The sequence below is a fragment of the Trichechus manatus genome, unplaced genomic scaffold (assembly GCF_000243295.1).
Source record: "Trichechus manatus latirostris isolate Lorelei unplaced genomic scaffold, TriManLat1.0 scaffold00053, whole genome shotgun sequence".
Classification (NCBI taxonomy): Eukaryota; Metazoa; Chordata; class Mammalia; order Sirenia; family Trichechidae; genus Trichechus; species Trichechus manatus.
This window is the reverse complement of record NW_004443989.1, coordinates 231,260-244,124: the sequence shown is the minus strand read 5'-3', so window position 1 is coordinate 244,124 and position 12,865 is coordinate 231,260.

Below are 12,865 nucleotides of genomic sequence, written 5' to 3'. Positions count from 1 at the left end.
AAAAAAAATCCTTACACCTGGACCAATACACAACATCATGATAAATGGAGAAAATATTGAAGTTGTCAAGGATTTCATTTTACTTGGATCCACAATCAATACCCATGGAAGAAGCAGTCAAGACATCAAAAGACACATTGTATTGGGCAGTTCTGCTGCAAAAGACCTCTTTAAAATGTTGAAAAGCAAAGATGTCACCTTGAAGACTAAAGTGCACCTGACTCAAGCCATGGTATTTTCATTTGCCTGATATGCATGTGAAAGCTGGACAATGAATACGGAAGACCGAAGAAGAAGTGATGCCTTGAATTGTGGTGGTGGTGAAGAATATTGAATATACCATGGACTGCCAAAAGAATGAACAAATCTGTCTTGGAAGAGGTACAACCAGAATGCTTCTTAGAGGCAAGGATGTTGAGACTACATCTCACATACTTTGGACATGTTACCAGGAGGGATCAGTCCCTGAAGAAGGACATCATGCTTGGTAAAGTACAGGGTCAGTGAAAAACAGAAAGACCCTCAACGAGATGGATTGACACAATGGCTGCAACAATGCACTCAAGCATAACAATGATTGTGAGCATGGCACAGGACCAGGCAGTGTTTTGTTCTGTTGTACATAGGGTCGTTATGAGTTGGAACTGACTCGGCGGCACCTAACAACAGCAACAACACACCTAGAGCACCTGAATTTACCTGAATATATACTGTCTGAATTTAGAGACTATCTCAAGAATAGATTTGACACGTTGAACACTGTGATGGTTAAGGTTGTGTATCAACTTGGCTGGGCCATGATCCTCAGTGGTTTGGCAGTCATATGATATAGTGATCACCTTCATGGTGGGATCTGCTGTGAGTAGCCAGTCAGTTGAAAGGGAGTTTCCTTGGGCTTATGGCCTGCATTGAATATAAGTGGGCATTCTGACAAGGTTCATGGGTTTTTTGCTTGGCTAGATCCTGCAGCTGGCTCCTATTCATCTGACCTCCAGTTCTTGGGACTTGAGCTAGCAGCTTACCTGTGGTGTTGCCAGCCGATCTTAGGATTTGTCGATCTTTGCAGCCTGTGAGCAAGAGCCCTGCTTTCTGACCTGCCAATGTTGGGTTCGCCAGCCCCTCTGGCTGTGTGAATCAGGAGAAACCTCTATCCTGACTCATGGACTTGGGGCATTCCAGCCTCTACAACCCCGTGAGCCACTTCCTTGATATAAATCTCCCTCTGTTTTATTTATGTGCTTTACTGGTTTTGCTTCTGTAGAGAACGCAGCCTAAGACAAACACTAATGACTGAAGACCAGACAGGTTGTGGAATGACATCAAGGACATCATACTGAAGAAAGCAAATGGTTATTAAAAAGACAGGAAAGAAAAAAAAGACCAAAGTAGATATCAGAAGAGAGTCTGAAACTTGCTCTCGAATATAGAGCAGCTAAGGCAAATGGAAGAAATGACAAAGTAAAAGAGCTGAGCAGAAGAAGTCGAAGGGCTGCTCGAGAAGACAAAGTAAAGTATGATAATGAAATGTGTCAAGACCTGGAGTTAGAAAACCAAAGGGGAATCACATGCTCCGCATTTCTCAAGCTGAAAGACTTGAAGAAAAAATTCAAGACTTGAGTTGCAATGTTGAAGGATTCTGTGGGCAATATATTGAATGATGCAGGAAGCATCAAAAGAAGATGGAAGAAATATACAGAGTCACTATACCAAAAAGAATTGGTCAATGTTCAACCATTTCAGGAGGTGATATATGATCAAGAACCAATGGTATTGAAGGAAGATGTCCAAGCTGCACAAGGCTGCAGAAATGATGGAATACCAACTGAGGTGTTTCAACAAGTGGATGGAGTGCTAGAGGTGCTCACTCATCTATGCCAAGAAATTTGGAAGATGGCTACCTGGCCAACTGATTGGGAGAGATACATCTTTGTGACCATTCCAAAGAAAAGTGATCCAACAGAATGCAGAAATTATTGAACAATATCATTAATATCACACGCAAATAAAATTTTGCTGAAGATAATTCAAAAGTGGTTGCAGCAGTACATAGGGAACTGCCAGAAATACAAACTGGATTCAGAACAGGATGTGGAATGAGGGATATCATTGCTGATGTCAGATGGATCTTGGCTGAAAGCAGAGAATACCAGAAAGATGTTTACCTATGTTTTGTTGACTATGCAAAGGCATGCGACTGTGGATCATAACAAATTATGGATAACATTGTGAAGAATGGGAATTCCAGAACACTTAATTGTGCCCACGCAGAACCTGTACATAGACCAAGAGGCAGCCATTCGAACAGAACAAGAGGATACTGTGTGATTTAAAATCAGGAAAAGTGTGTGTCAGGGTTGTATCCTTTCGCCATATTTATTCAATCTGTATGCTGAGCAAATAATCCAAGAAGCTGGGCTATATGAAGAAGAATGTGGCATCAGGATTGGAGGAAGACTCATTAACAAGCTGCAGTATGCAGATGGTACAACCTTGCTTGCTGAAAGGGAAAACACTTGAAGCACTTACTGATGAAGATCACAGACTATAGCCTTCAGTATGGATCACACCTCAACATAAAGGAAACAAAAATCGTCACAACTGGATCAAAAAAGCAACATCTTGATAAACAGAGAAAAGACTGAAATTGTCAAAGGATTTCATTGTACTTGGATCCAAAATCAATGCCAATGGAAGAAGCAGTAAATAAATCAAGCAATGTAGTGCATTGAGCTAATCTGCTGCAAAGACCTCTTTAAAATTTTAAAAAGCAAAGATGTGACTTTGAGGACTAAGGTGAGCCTGACCCAATCCATGATATTATCAGTTACCTCAGATGCATGTGAAAGCTGAACAATAAGTAAGGAAGACCAAAGAAGAATTGATGCCTTTGAATTATGGTGTTGGCAAAGAATATTGAATATACCATGAACTGTGAGAAGAATGAACTAATCTGTGTTGGAAGAAGTGCATCCAGAATACTCCTTTAAAGTGAGGATGGCAAGACTAATTCTCATGTACTTTGGACATGTTATCAGGAGGGATCAATCCCTGAGAAGGACATCATGCTTGGTAAAGTAGAGGGTCAGCAAAAAAGTAGAAGACCGTCAATGAGATGGATTGATAAAGTGACTGCAATGATGGGCTTAAGCATAGCAACGATTGTGAGGATGGCATGGGACCAGACAGTGTTTCATTCTTTTGTACAGAGGGTCCCTATGAGTCAGAACTGACTCAGTGGCACTTAACAACACACCTAGAGCACAGTGCCTGGCCCATTGAAGGTAAATTAGCTCTGCTTATTTCTTGTGTGATTTAGGATCCAGTGGTGTCTCAGGGCCATGCAATTTTATATTCTCAGTCTCTTAGGGCCTTGAGGACTTTGTCTGATCCTGAATGTTGGTTCCACCCACAGCTAGTTTGAATATCAACTACTTTTCTAAGAGCAGTGAGATGTCATTGAAGAAAGCTCTAAAGAAGGGGAGTGAGAAGATAGAATCTACATTTTGAGAAGGTTGCTTTGCTGCAGTGCAGTTACCAGATTGGAGGGACTTGGCCAGCCAGGGTGGAGGGGGAGGGCATCAGCTGGGAGGCTGCAGTGGTCCAGAGTAGAGATGCTGGTGGCTTGACTTGAGTGGCGGCAGTGGAAGTGGCAAGAAGTGGCTGACTTCAGTATACTGTGACTCAGGGAGGGAGGAGCAGGGTAACTCAGACATAGGCTATGCCCGCAGGACATGCAGCTACCAGATCTTAAAAATGAAGGCATTTCACCCTGGAGTGTGGTGGTCTTGGGACAGGGAGGAATCCAGAATTTTGTTATGGATGGATATTTAAAGTGACAAAGTTTTGTGAATATTATTTTTTAGAAAAAAGTCAGTGAATTCAAGGTTATCCTGATAACCATGTGCTTTTGAAGTGGGATGTGTGTGCTACCCAGGGTAAGCCCACAGGATTGTCTTACGCAGTACATTATTCAGTAAGTGTGGGGTGCAGCTGGGAAGGAGAACAGATGAAGAATAGCTGATGTAAACCAATGACAACACAAGGCAGAACGAGGTACAAACAACCTGCTGTGGGACTACAGAGGAAGGAATGGTTCCCTCTGACACGAAACCTACACACAAAGGGAAAGCAACAGAAGTAAAGCATGAATGGATCCCGCAACTATCGTTCAACAATAAATAATGCATATTGATGAGCAATCTGTGCAGATCTCGGCGGAGGCCCATTTGATGTGTGTGTAATGTCACCATGGAGTGTCACTGTCGAGAGCTCAGGGAGTACTCTGGTGTCTGTTTTTCTGTGAACTCCTTTCCGTGCATGCTCGGGGACCCAATTTCCTTATTTCTTAGTGTTTAGCCAAATGTTCTACCCTCCAAAGCCTAAGGTTTAAAGTATTTATCTTTTTGTAGTGGAGCATGAGTGTATGTGGCAATAATAACTCTCTTCCTCCTGTTTGTAAAGCTGCAGCAAGAAAGTAATACTCCCGCAGCCTGCTGGCGAGATTGATGAGGATGCCGGGAGCTGACAGGGACACGGGGAGCTGAGACTCTTTAATCTTCCAGCAGAGCAGCAGACTGCTTAGGTTTTCTGCATCGAGTGCAGGGAATGTTCTAGCAGCAGCAATCCTGTTAACCTCTCAGGAGAGGCATTTGAATAAATGCTTTTGAACTCATGTAGTATATTTTATCTGTAAGGATGGAAGTACATAGTTCACCCCGACATCTTGTGTATTTCAAATTACTATCGATAAGCACTAAGCTGACATTTTTGGAGGATAATTTTACAGTAGCTTAAAATAACAGATGCTGTTTGTAATAGCTATGTGAAATTGGTCCAGGTATTATCCTTCTTTAGTAAGATACAGAAGCAGGGCCCCCAAAGGAAAATGCCTTTGAGGAGATGTCCTTATAGTCATTTCACACACAGTTTATAACACCCTTTCATACCTGAATGGTGTGCTTCCATTTCTAAACCAACTGAATAACTGCTAATGTATATTATTTAGGGAAAGGAGCAGTGGGGCTATTATTGCCCTCCTTTTATAGAGAGACACATTGAGGGAAGGTTCCTGGTTACTGGAGAGCCAGAGCAGAACACACACCTTACAATTCTTCTTTCAGCTAGGAAACAGAAGGTAGCAGAATGGTGATGCATGCATTCTCTCTGTCTCTCTCTCTCTCTCTCTCTCACACACACACACACACAGGCACTCTCTCTCTCACACACACTGACACACACACACACACACACACAAATGAGGCAGCTTTTGCAAAGACAAATTCTGTCTGGAAAACACTTCTAGAAAGCCTGTGTCCAGAGGAAATTCGTCCATGGTACTCTGAAGGTTATTGTAAAAGGAAAAGCAATTATGACACCTCATGAACTAACAGCAAGACTAACCGGAGAGATGTAGAAGGAAGTTTGAATCTTACTGGTCAAGTGCTTAGAGCAGAGAGAATCATACCAGGTGTAGTGCAAACAGATTCAGGATGACTTGGTCTTATCCTGGGTGGAACCACGTGCCTTGCTGTTGTTATTATTACTATTATTTGTGTTTCCTTTTGGTATACCCACCACTAGAAAGGAGAAATTTAATATTCTTTTAAAATAACAGTGAAATTACGTTGTCCTTAAAAAGATCTTTTATGTATTTTAAAAGTAATTCAAGCTCCTTATAGAAAACCTGGAAAATAAAACAAGGAAACCATCAGATGTACTGCCCTTTCCCCTCCACTTGGCATTTAGTACCTGGACCATAAAGGCACTTGATAAATATTTGTTAAGTGAATGATGTGAACTCACAAACCCAGGTTATACACTGTATAACCTAATCACCTAGTGTGTACAGTGTAAAATGAAAATACTTTTGTGTGTTTCATTAATTTAGTACTGTACATCACTTTGACCTCTGTGTGTGTACATACATTAGCTGTATATATCAGGTTGTTGTGTACCATTGAACTGATTTCAGTTCACCTGTGTGTGTGTATAAAACATATGTATGCTCACAAAGAATAACCAGATTTATTCTATTCTAACTTTTAATCTACCACTGTGTTGTACACTTTCACACCTACATGGCACAGTAGTTAAGAGCTACTGCAAGCTGTGGCTGCTAACCAAAAGGTTGGCAGTTTGAGTCCACCAACCACTCCTTGGAAACTCTATGGAGCAGTTCTACTCTGTCCCATAGGGTTGCTGTGAGTTGGAATCGACTTGACAGCAACAGGTTTTTTTTTTTCTTGGTACTCAAAATAACTCAGTTGAAATGGAGGCTCAGCACCAATGATAATGGACCAATGATGTACAGCCAATGTATGGTAAACTCAGAATTCAAACTTGGGTCTATTTGACAAAATTTTGAGCTCTTAATTACTGTCCCTAAATAAACCAAAAAACCAAACCTGTTGCCATTGAGTGGATTCCAACTCATAGCGATGCTGTAGGACAGAGTAGAACTGCCGCATAGGGTTTCCAAGGCTGTAATCTTTACAGAGGAGCCCCGGTGGTACAGTGGTTAAGCACTTGTCTGCTAACTGAAAGGTCAATGGTTCGAACCGATCAGCCACTTTATGGGAGAAAGATGTGGCAGTCTGCTTCTGTAAAGATTACAGCCTTAGAAACCTTAGTGGGTGGTTCTACTCTGTCCTATAGGGTCGTTATAGAGTCACTATGAGAGAATCGACTTGACGGCAACAAATTTGGTTTTTGGAGGGGAATCTTTATGGAAGCAGACTGCTATATCTTTCCCTGTTGTAGCAGCTGGTAGGTTCAAACAGCCAACATTTCACTTAACAACTGAGCGCTTAACCCCAGTGCCACCAGCTTTCCTTTCTGTCTCTAAATTGATTGTATCAGTTTTAATAGTAAAACATTGCAATTGTTGTATCTTGCTATTTAATTTTTCTGCCAAACATCATTTACCAATAGTTTGATAATTTTCCATTAGGAGAATGGACCAAATCTTAGTATTTAAACAATCTCCCATTTTGGGACATGTTTTTTGTTTTCTGGTATGTTTGTGTGGTCTCTCAGCAAAAGGACTTCACCCAAGGAAAGGGCCCTGAGTGTCATTTCTATTCATGGACCCTAGGCATGAATACATAGACTTTGCTATTTTGAATAGCTGTCCAGATACACAGCAGAACAGCTGGTTGTGTTCTTATTGTTGATATTTTGCCCAAAGACCAAGTGGAGTATGATGATACCAAAGAAAGTAACAATTACTGAAGTGATTACTTCATTGTTTAATGACAGCACCAACTAGGAGAAGAATTAAAATGTGGTATAGTTGACAACTCGTGTCTATCAGTTTGCCATACTGTGGTGGCTTGCATGTTGCTGTATTACTGAAAGCTTTGGCACCAGTATTTCGAATATCAGCAGGGTCACCCTTTTTGGACAGGTTTCAGCAGAGTTTCCAGACTAAGACAGACTAGGAAGAAGGACCTGGCAGTCTACTTCTGAAAAAATTAGCCAGTGAAAACATTATAAGTAGCAGTGGAACATTATCTGATATAGCGCCAGAAGATGAGCCCCTCACGTTGGAAGGCACTCTAAATACGACTGGGGAAGAGCTGCCTCCTCAAAGTAGAGTTGACCTTAATGACATGGATGGAGTGGTAGCGTGGCTGAGTGGTCTAACGACATGGATGGAGTCAAGCTTTTGGGACCTTCATTTTCTGATGTGGCACAACTCAAAATGAGAAGAAACAACTGCAAACATCCATTAATAATCGGAATGTGGAATGTACGAAGTATGAATCCAGGAAAATTGGAAATCGTCAAAAATGAAATAGAACACATAAAGATCAATATCCTAGGCATTAGTGAGCTGAAATGGACTGGTATTGGCCATTTTGAATTGGACAATCATAGTTCTACTATGCCAGAAATGACAAATTGAGGAGGAATGGCATCACGTTCATCATCAAAAAGGACATTTCAAGATCTATCCTGAAGTACAACATTGTCAGTGATAGGATAATATCCACATGCCTACAAGGAAGACCAGTTAATATGACTATTATTCAAATTTATGCACCAACCGCTAAGGGCAAAGGTGAAAAAACTAGACTTTTACCAACTTTTGCTGTTTAAAATTGATCAAACATGCAGTCAAGATGCATTGATAATTACTGGTGATTGGAATGCGAAAGTTGGAAACAAAGAAGAAGGATCAGTAGTTGGAATATATGGCCTTGGTGATAGAAACAATGCCAGAGACTGCATAATAGAATTTTGCAAGACCGACTTATTCATTGCAGATAACTTTTTCAACAACATAAACAGCAACTATACATGTGGACCTCACCAGATGGAACACACAAGAATCAAGTCGACTACATCTGTGGAAAGACATGATGGAAAAGCTCAATATCATCAGTCAGAACAAGGTCAGGGGCTGACTGTGGAATAGACCGCCAACTGTTCATATGCAAGTTCATGTTGAAGCTGAATAAAATTAAAACAAGCCCACAGGAGCCAAAGTATGACCTTGAGTATGACCCATCTGAATTTAGAAACCATCTCAAGAATAGGTTTGATGTACTGAACATGAATGGCCGAAGACCAGACAAGTTGTGGGAAGACATCAAAGACATCATGCATAAAGAAAGCAAGAGGTCGTAAAAAAGACAGGAAAAGAAAGAAAAGACCAAAATGGGTGTCAGAAGACACTCTGAAGCATGCTCTTGAATGTTGAGTAGCTAAAGTGAATGAAGGAAATGATGAAGTAAAAGAGTTGAACAGAAGATTTCGAAGGATGGCTCAAGAAGACAAAGTAAAGTATTCTAATGAGTTGTACAAAGACCTTGAGATAGAAACCAAAAGGAAAGAACACACTTGGCATTTCTCAAGCTGAAAGAACTGAAGAAAAAATTCAAGCCTCGAGTTGCAATATTGAAGGATTCTATATTGAATGACACAGGAAGCATCAAAAGAAGATGGAAGGAATACACAGAGTCACTGTACCAAAAATATTGGTTGACGTTCAACCTGTGATATGCAGATGACACAGTGTTGCTTGCTGAAAGTGAAGAGGACTTGAAGCATTTACTGATGAAGATCAAAGACCACAGCCTTCAGTCTGGATTACACCTCAACATAAAGAAAACTATAATCCTCACAACTGGACCAATAAGCAACATCATGATAAATGGAGAAAAGATTGAAGTTGTCAAGGATTTCATTTTACTCGGATCCACAATCAACACCCATGGAAGCAGCTCTCAAGAAATCAAAGGATGCTTTGCATTGGGCAAATCTGCTGCAAAAGACCTCTTTAAAGTTTTAAAAAGCAAAGATGTCACTTGAAGGACTAAGGTACGCCTGACCCAAGCCGTGGTATTTTCAATCACCTCATATGCATGTGAAAGCTGGACAGTGAATAAGGAAGACCAAAGAAGTATTGATGCCTTTGGATTATGGTGTTGGAGAAGAATGTTGAATATACCATGGACTGCAAGAAGAATGAACAAATCTGTTTGGGAAGAAGTGTAGCCTGAATGCTCCTTACAAGGGAGGATGGCGAGACTTCGTCTCACATACTTTGGACATGTTATCAGGAGGGACTAATCGCTGGAGAAAGACATCATGCTTGGTAAAGTAGAGGGTCAGCACAAAAGAGGAAGACCCTCAATGAGATGAGCTGCAACAATGGGCTCAAGCATAACAAAAATTGTGAAGATGGCACAGTACCAGACAGTATTTTGTTCTGTTATACATAGGGGCACTGTAAGTCAGGACCGACTCAATGACACCGAACAACAACAACAACATAGTTGACAAGTCCCTGGGTGGCACAAATGGTTAAGCACTTGGCTGCTAACCAAAAGGTGATGATTCAAACTTATTCAGAGACGCTTCAGAAAAAGGCCTGCCAATCTACTTCTGAAAGACCACAGCCATTGAAAATCCTATGGAGCACAGTTCTACTCTGACACACATGGGGTCGTCATGAGTCGGAGTCAACTCGATGGCAACTGGTTTGGTTTGGTAGTTGTCAAAGAGAGCACTCTGTCCCATACTTATATCCAATATTTAATGCCACCTTCAAAATATATTCTGAATCTGACCAATATTCTACTTTTTTACTACTGTATCAATAAGGGTTCAAGTAGAGAAGCAGACCAAGTAAGATATATGCAGCAAGAGTTTTATTACAAGGAGCTGATTTATGTGATTGCAGGAGCTAACTAAGCAAGTCAGAAATCCGTGGGGCAGGTCATCTGGATGGGCAGGCTGGAACTCTTGGGCATAGGTTGAAGCAGATGTTTAGAGGAAGAATTTCCTCTTCTTCATGGAAGCTTTAGCTCTACTCTCAAGACACTTCAACTGATTAAGTCAGGCCCACCTAGAATATCTAGGATAATCTCCCTTACTGAAAATCATATAATTATGGACTTTAACCACAACTACAAAAAGTGCCTTCCTAGAAACACCTAGATTGGTGTTTGATTGAATATCTGGGGACTAGTAGCATAGCCAAGTTGACACATCATAAAGGTATGGAATATTTTAAAACACATTAATAAAAAAATACAACTAGTTGCCATCAAGTTGATTTCCAACTCATGGCAGTCCCGTGTGTTGCAGAGTAGAACTGTGCTCTTTAGGGTCTTTTTGGCTGTGTCCTTTCAGAAGCTGATCACTGGGCCTTTTTTTTGTGGAGCCTTTGGGTGTGTTCGATCTGCCAGACCTTTCAGTTAGTAGTCAAGTGCTTATTAACTGTTTGCGCCACTCAAGAGCTCCTAAAACACAATAGTAGCAGGGTAAAAATAAATTTTATATACCTGCTTAGTTCTCATCTATTAGTTTTTGGTCTTTATTTTGTGAGAATAAATGTCACTGTCATTCTGTTTACAAACTTTGTATTAGTAATTACAAGTTCCTGAAACTTTCCAGAGTTCCTAAAACTGCAGCTTGTTTGGTTTCCAATTATAAATGATACATGCTGCACAACTGCATTTAAGTACATTTCTAATCTATGGTTTCTTGATTTATTAAGAACATTGCTTTTATCAAGATGCTGTGCTCCACCAAAATGTTTGTGTTATTGCTGCAAAATCAAATAATGCTTTTTTCTTCAAAATAGAATTTTTACTGAATTTAAAATAGCATTTACAATGATGTCAGATGTTTCACCCAATAAACTTCCCCAAACTTAAACTGATTCCAGTAACTAGATGGAAAATTAGAATGCTTATTGAAATTTTTTTCCTTACATAAGTTTCTATTTATGTGATGGCCCTGCTATAAAATGGCATAATTTAACTTTTGAAGATTTATTATTATTTATTTTTACTAATGGAGCTAACATTGACAGTGATAGCTTCACTTTTTCTAAGAGGACAAACAATTTTGAATCAAAACTGGGCAAAATTAATTTGGTGGGAAAGTCACTGGGCCTCAATGAAAAGTCAAGCACCCTCTGCCCTTGGATGAGAATTGGTGGCGTTGGGCACAGTATTCTTACAACAGCAACTGACTTTAAAATAGGTGCTGATGTTTCTTCAGAAAATCTGTGTCTTCTGGTTTTCCTGTGTTTGGTGAGATCTGTGCACTGTAAATGTTCATCATCAGTTTCCTTGATTTTTTAAATGAAGCACAGATTTTTCAAGCTCACTGCTGCCAGAACAAATCAAAAAAGCCCTCGAAATATATAAATGCAATGAAATAGTTTATAGATTTACATACACAATAAATGACAAAACTTCTGTAGCAAGAGTATTTAGATTCTTCCTTTTTTCACATTTATTTCACGTACCTAACTTATAATTTCCCGTGTTGCCCACTGCCCACCCTGTTTGGTGGCCTAGCAGCTTTGTGCTCCTCTTTGGCCGTGACACAGGTCACGGCAGCAGTGTTGGACTCTCCTCAAACCACCACCTAGGACCTGATGGAGTCGCTGCCCCTAGCTGCTGCTGTCACCAAAAACCAAAAAAACCCAAACCCACGGCTGTCGAGTTATTTCCAACCCGCGATGACCCCATAGGGTTTCCAAGGCTGTAATTCTCTATAGAAGCAAACTGCCACATCTTCCTCCCTCGGAGCCGCTGGTGGTTTCCAGCCTTTCGGTTAGCAGTCCATTGCTTTGCTGCTGTCACTGAGCGCTTAATTTTATCAGCAAGTGCCTTGCAGGTTGTCCTTGAAAGGGAAGTGTTAATTACGTACAGAGTCCTGCACAGATGTGTGTGTATGTATGCTGGCATACAGATATACACAGACATTTGCATATATGTAAACATATATGATAAATACATACATGTGTTTATACACACGCTCACACATAAGTAAATATATATGTGATAAATATATACATGTGTATATATATCATTGCTGCCAAAACATAACAAAGAAGCATTAAAATACATGAATGAAATGAAGTAGTTTATAGATTTATACATTTATACAATAAATGACAAAACTTCTGTAGCTAGAGTGTTTAGATTATTCCTTTTTTCACATTTATTGTGAAAAAAAATCCTGTTTTTCACATTTATTGTGTGTTGTTGTTGTTGTATACCGTCAAGCAGATTATGATTCATAACAACTCTATAGGACAGAAAAGAACTGCCCTATAGCGTTTCCTAGGCTGTAATCTTTATGAGAGCAGACTCCCACATTTTTCTCCTGCAGAGTGGCAGGTGGGTTCCAACCACTGACCTTTCCTTTCAGTTAGCACGGTGCCACCAGGGCTCCTTATATATATGTGTGTGTATGTGTGTGTGAGTATGTATATATGTGATTAACTTCTGTATCAACCTGAGTTCTATATTGATTTCTATAAAATATACATGAGTCATAATGATATCTTGCTCTGCACTTACAGAGAATTTCTCTAACCTGGGAAATGACAAAGTGA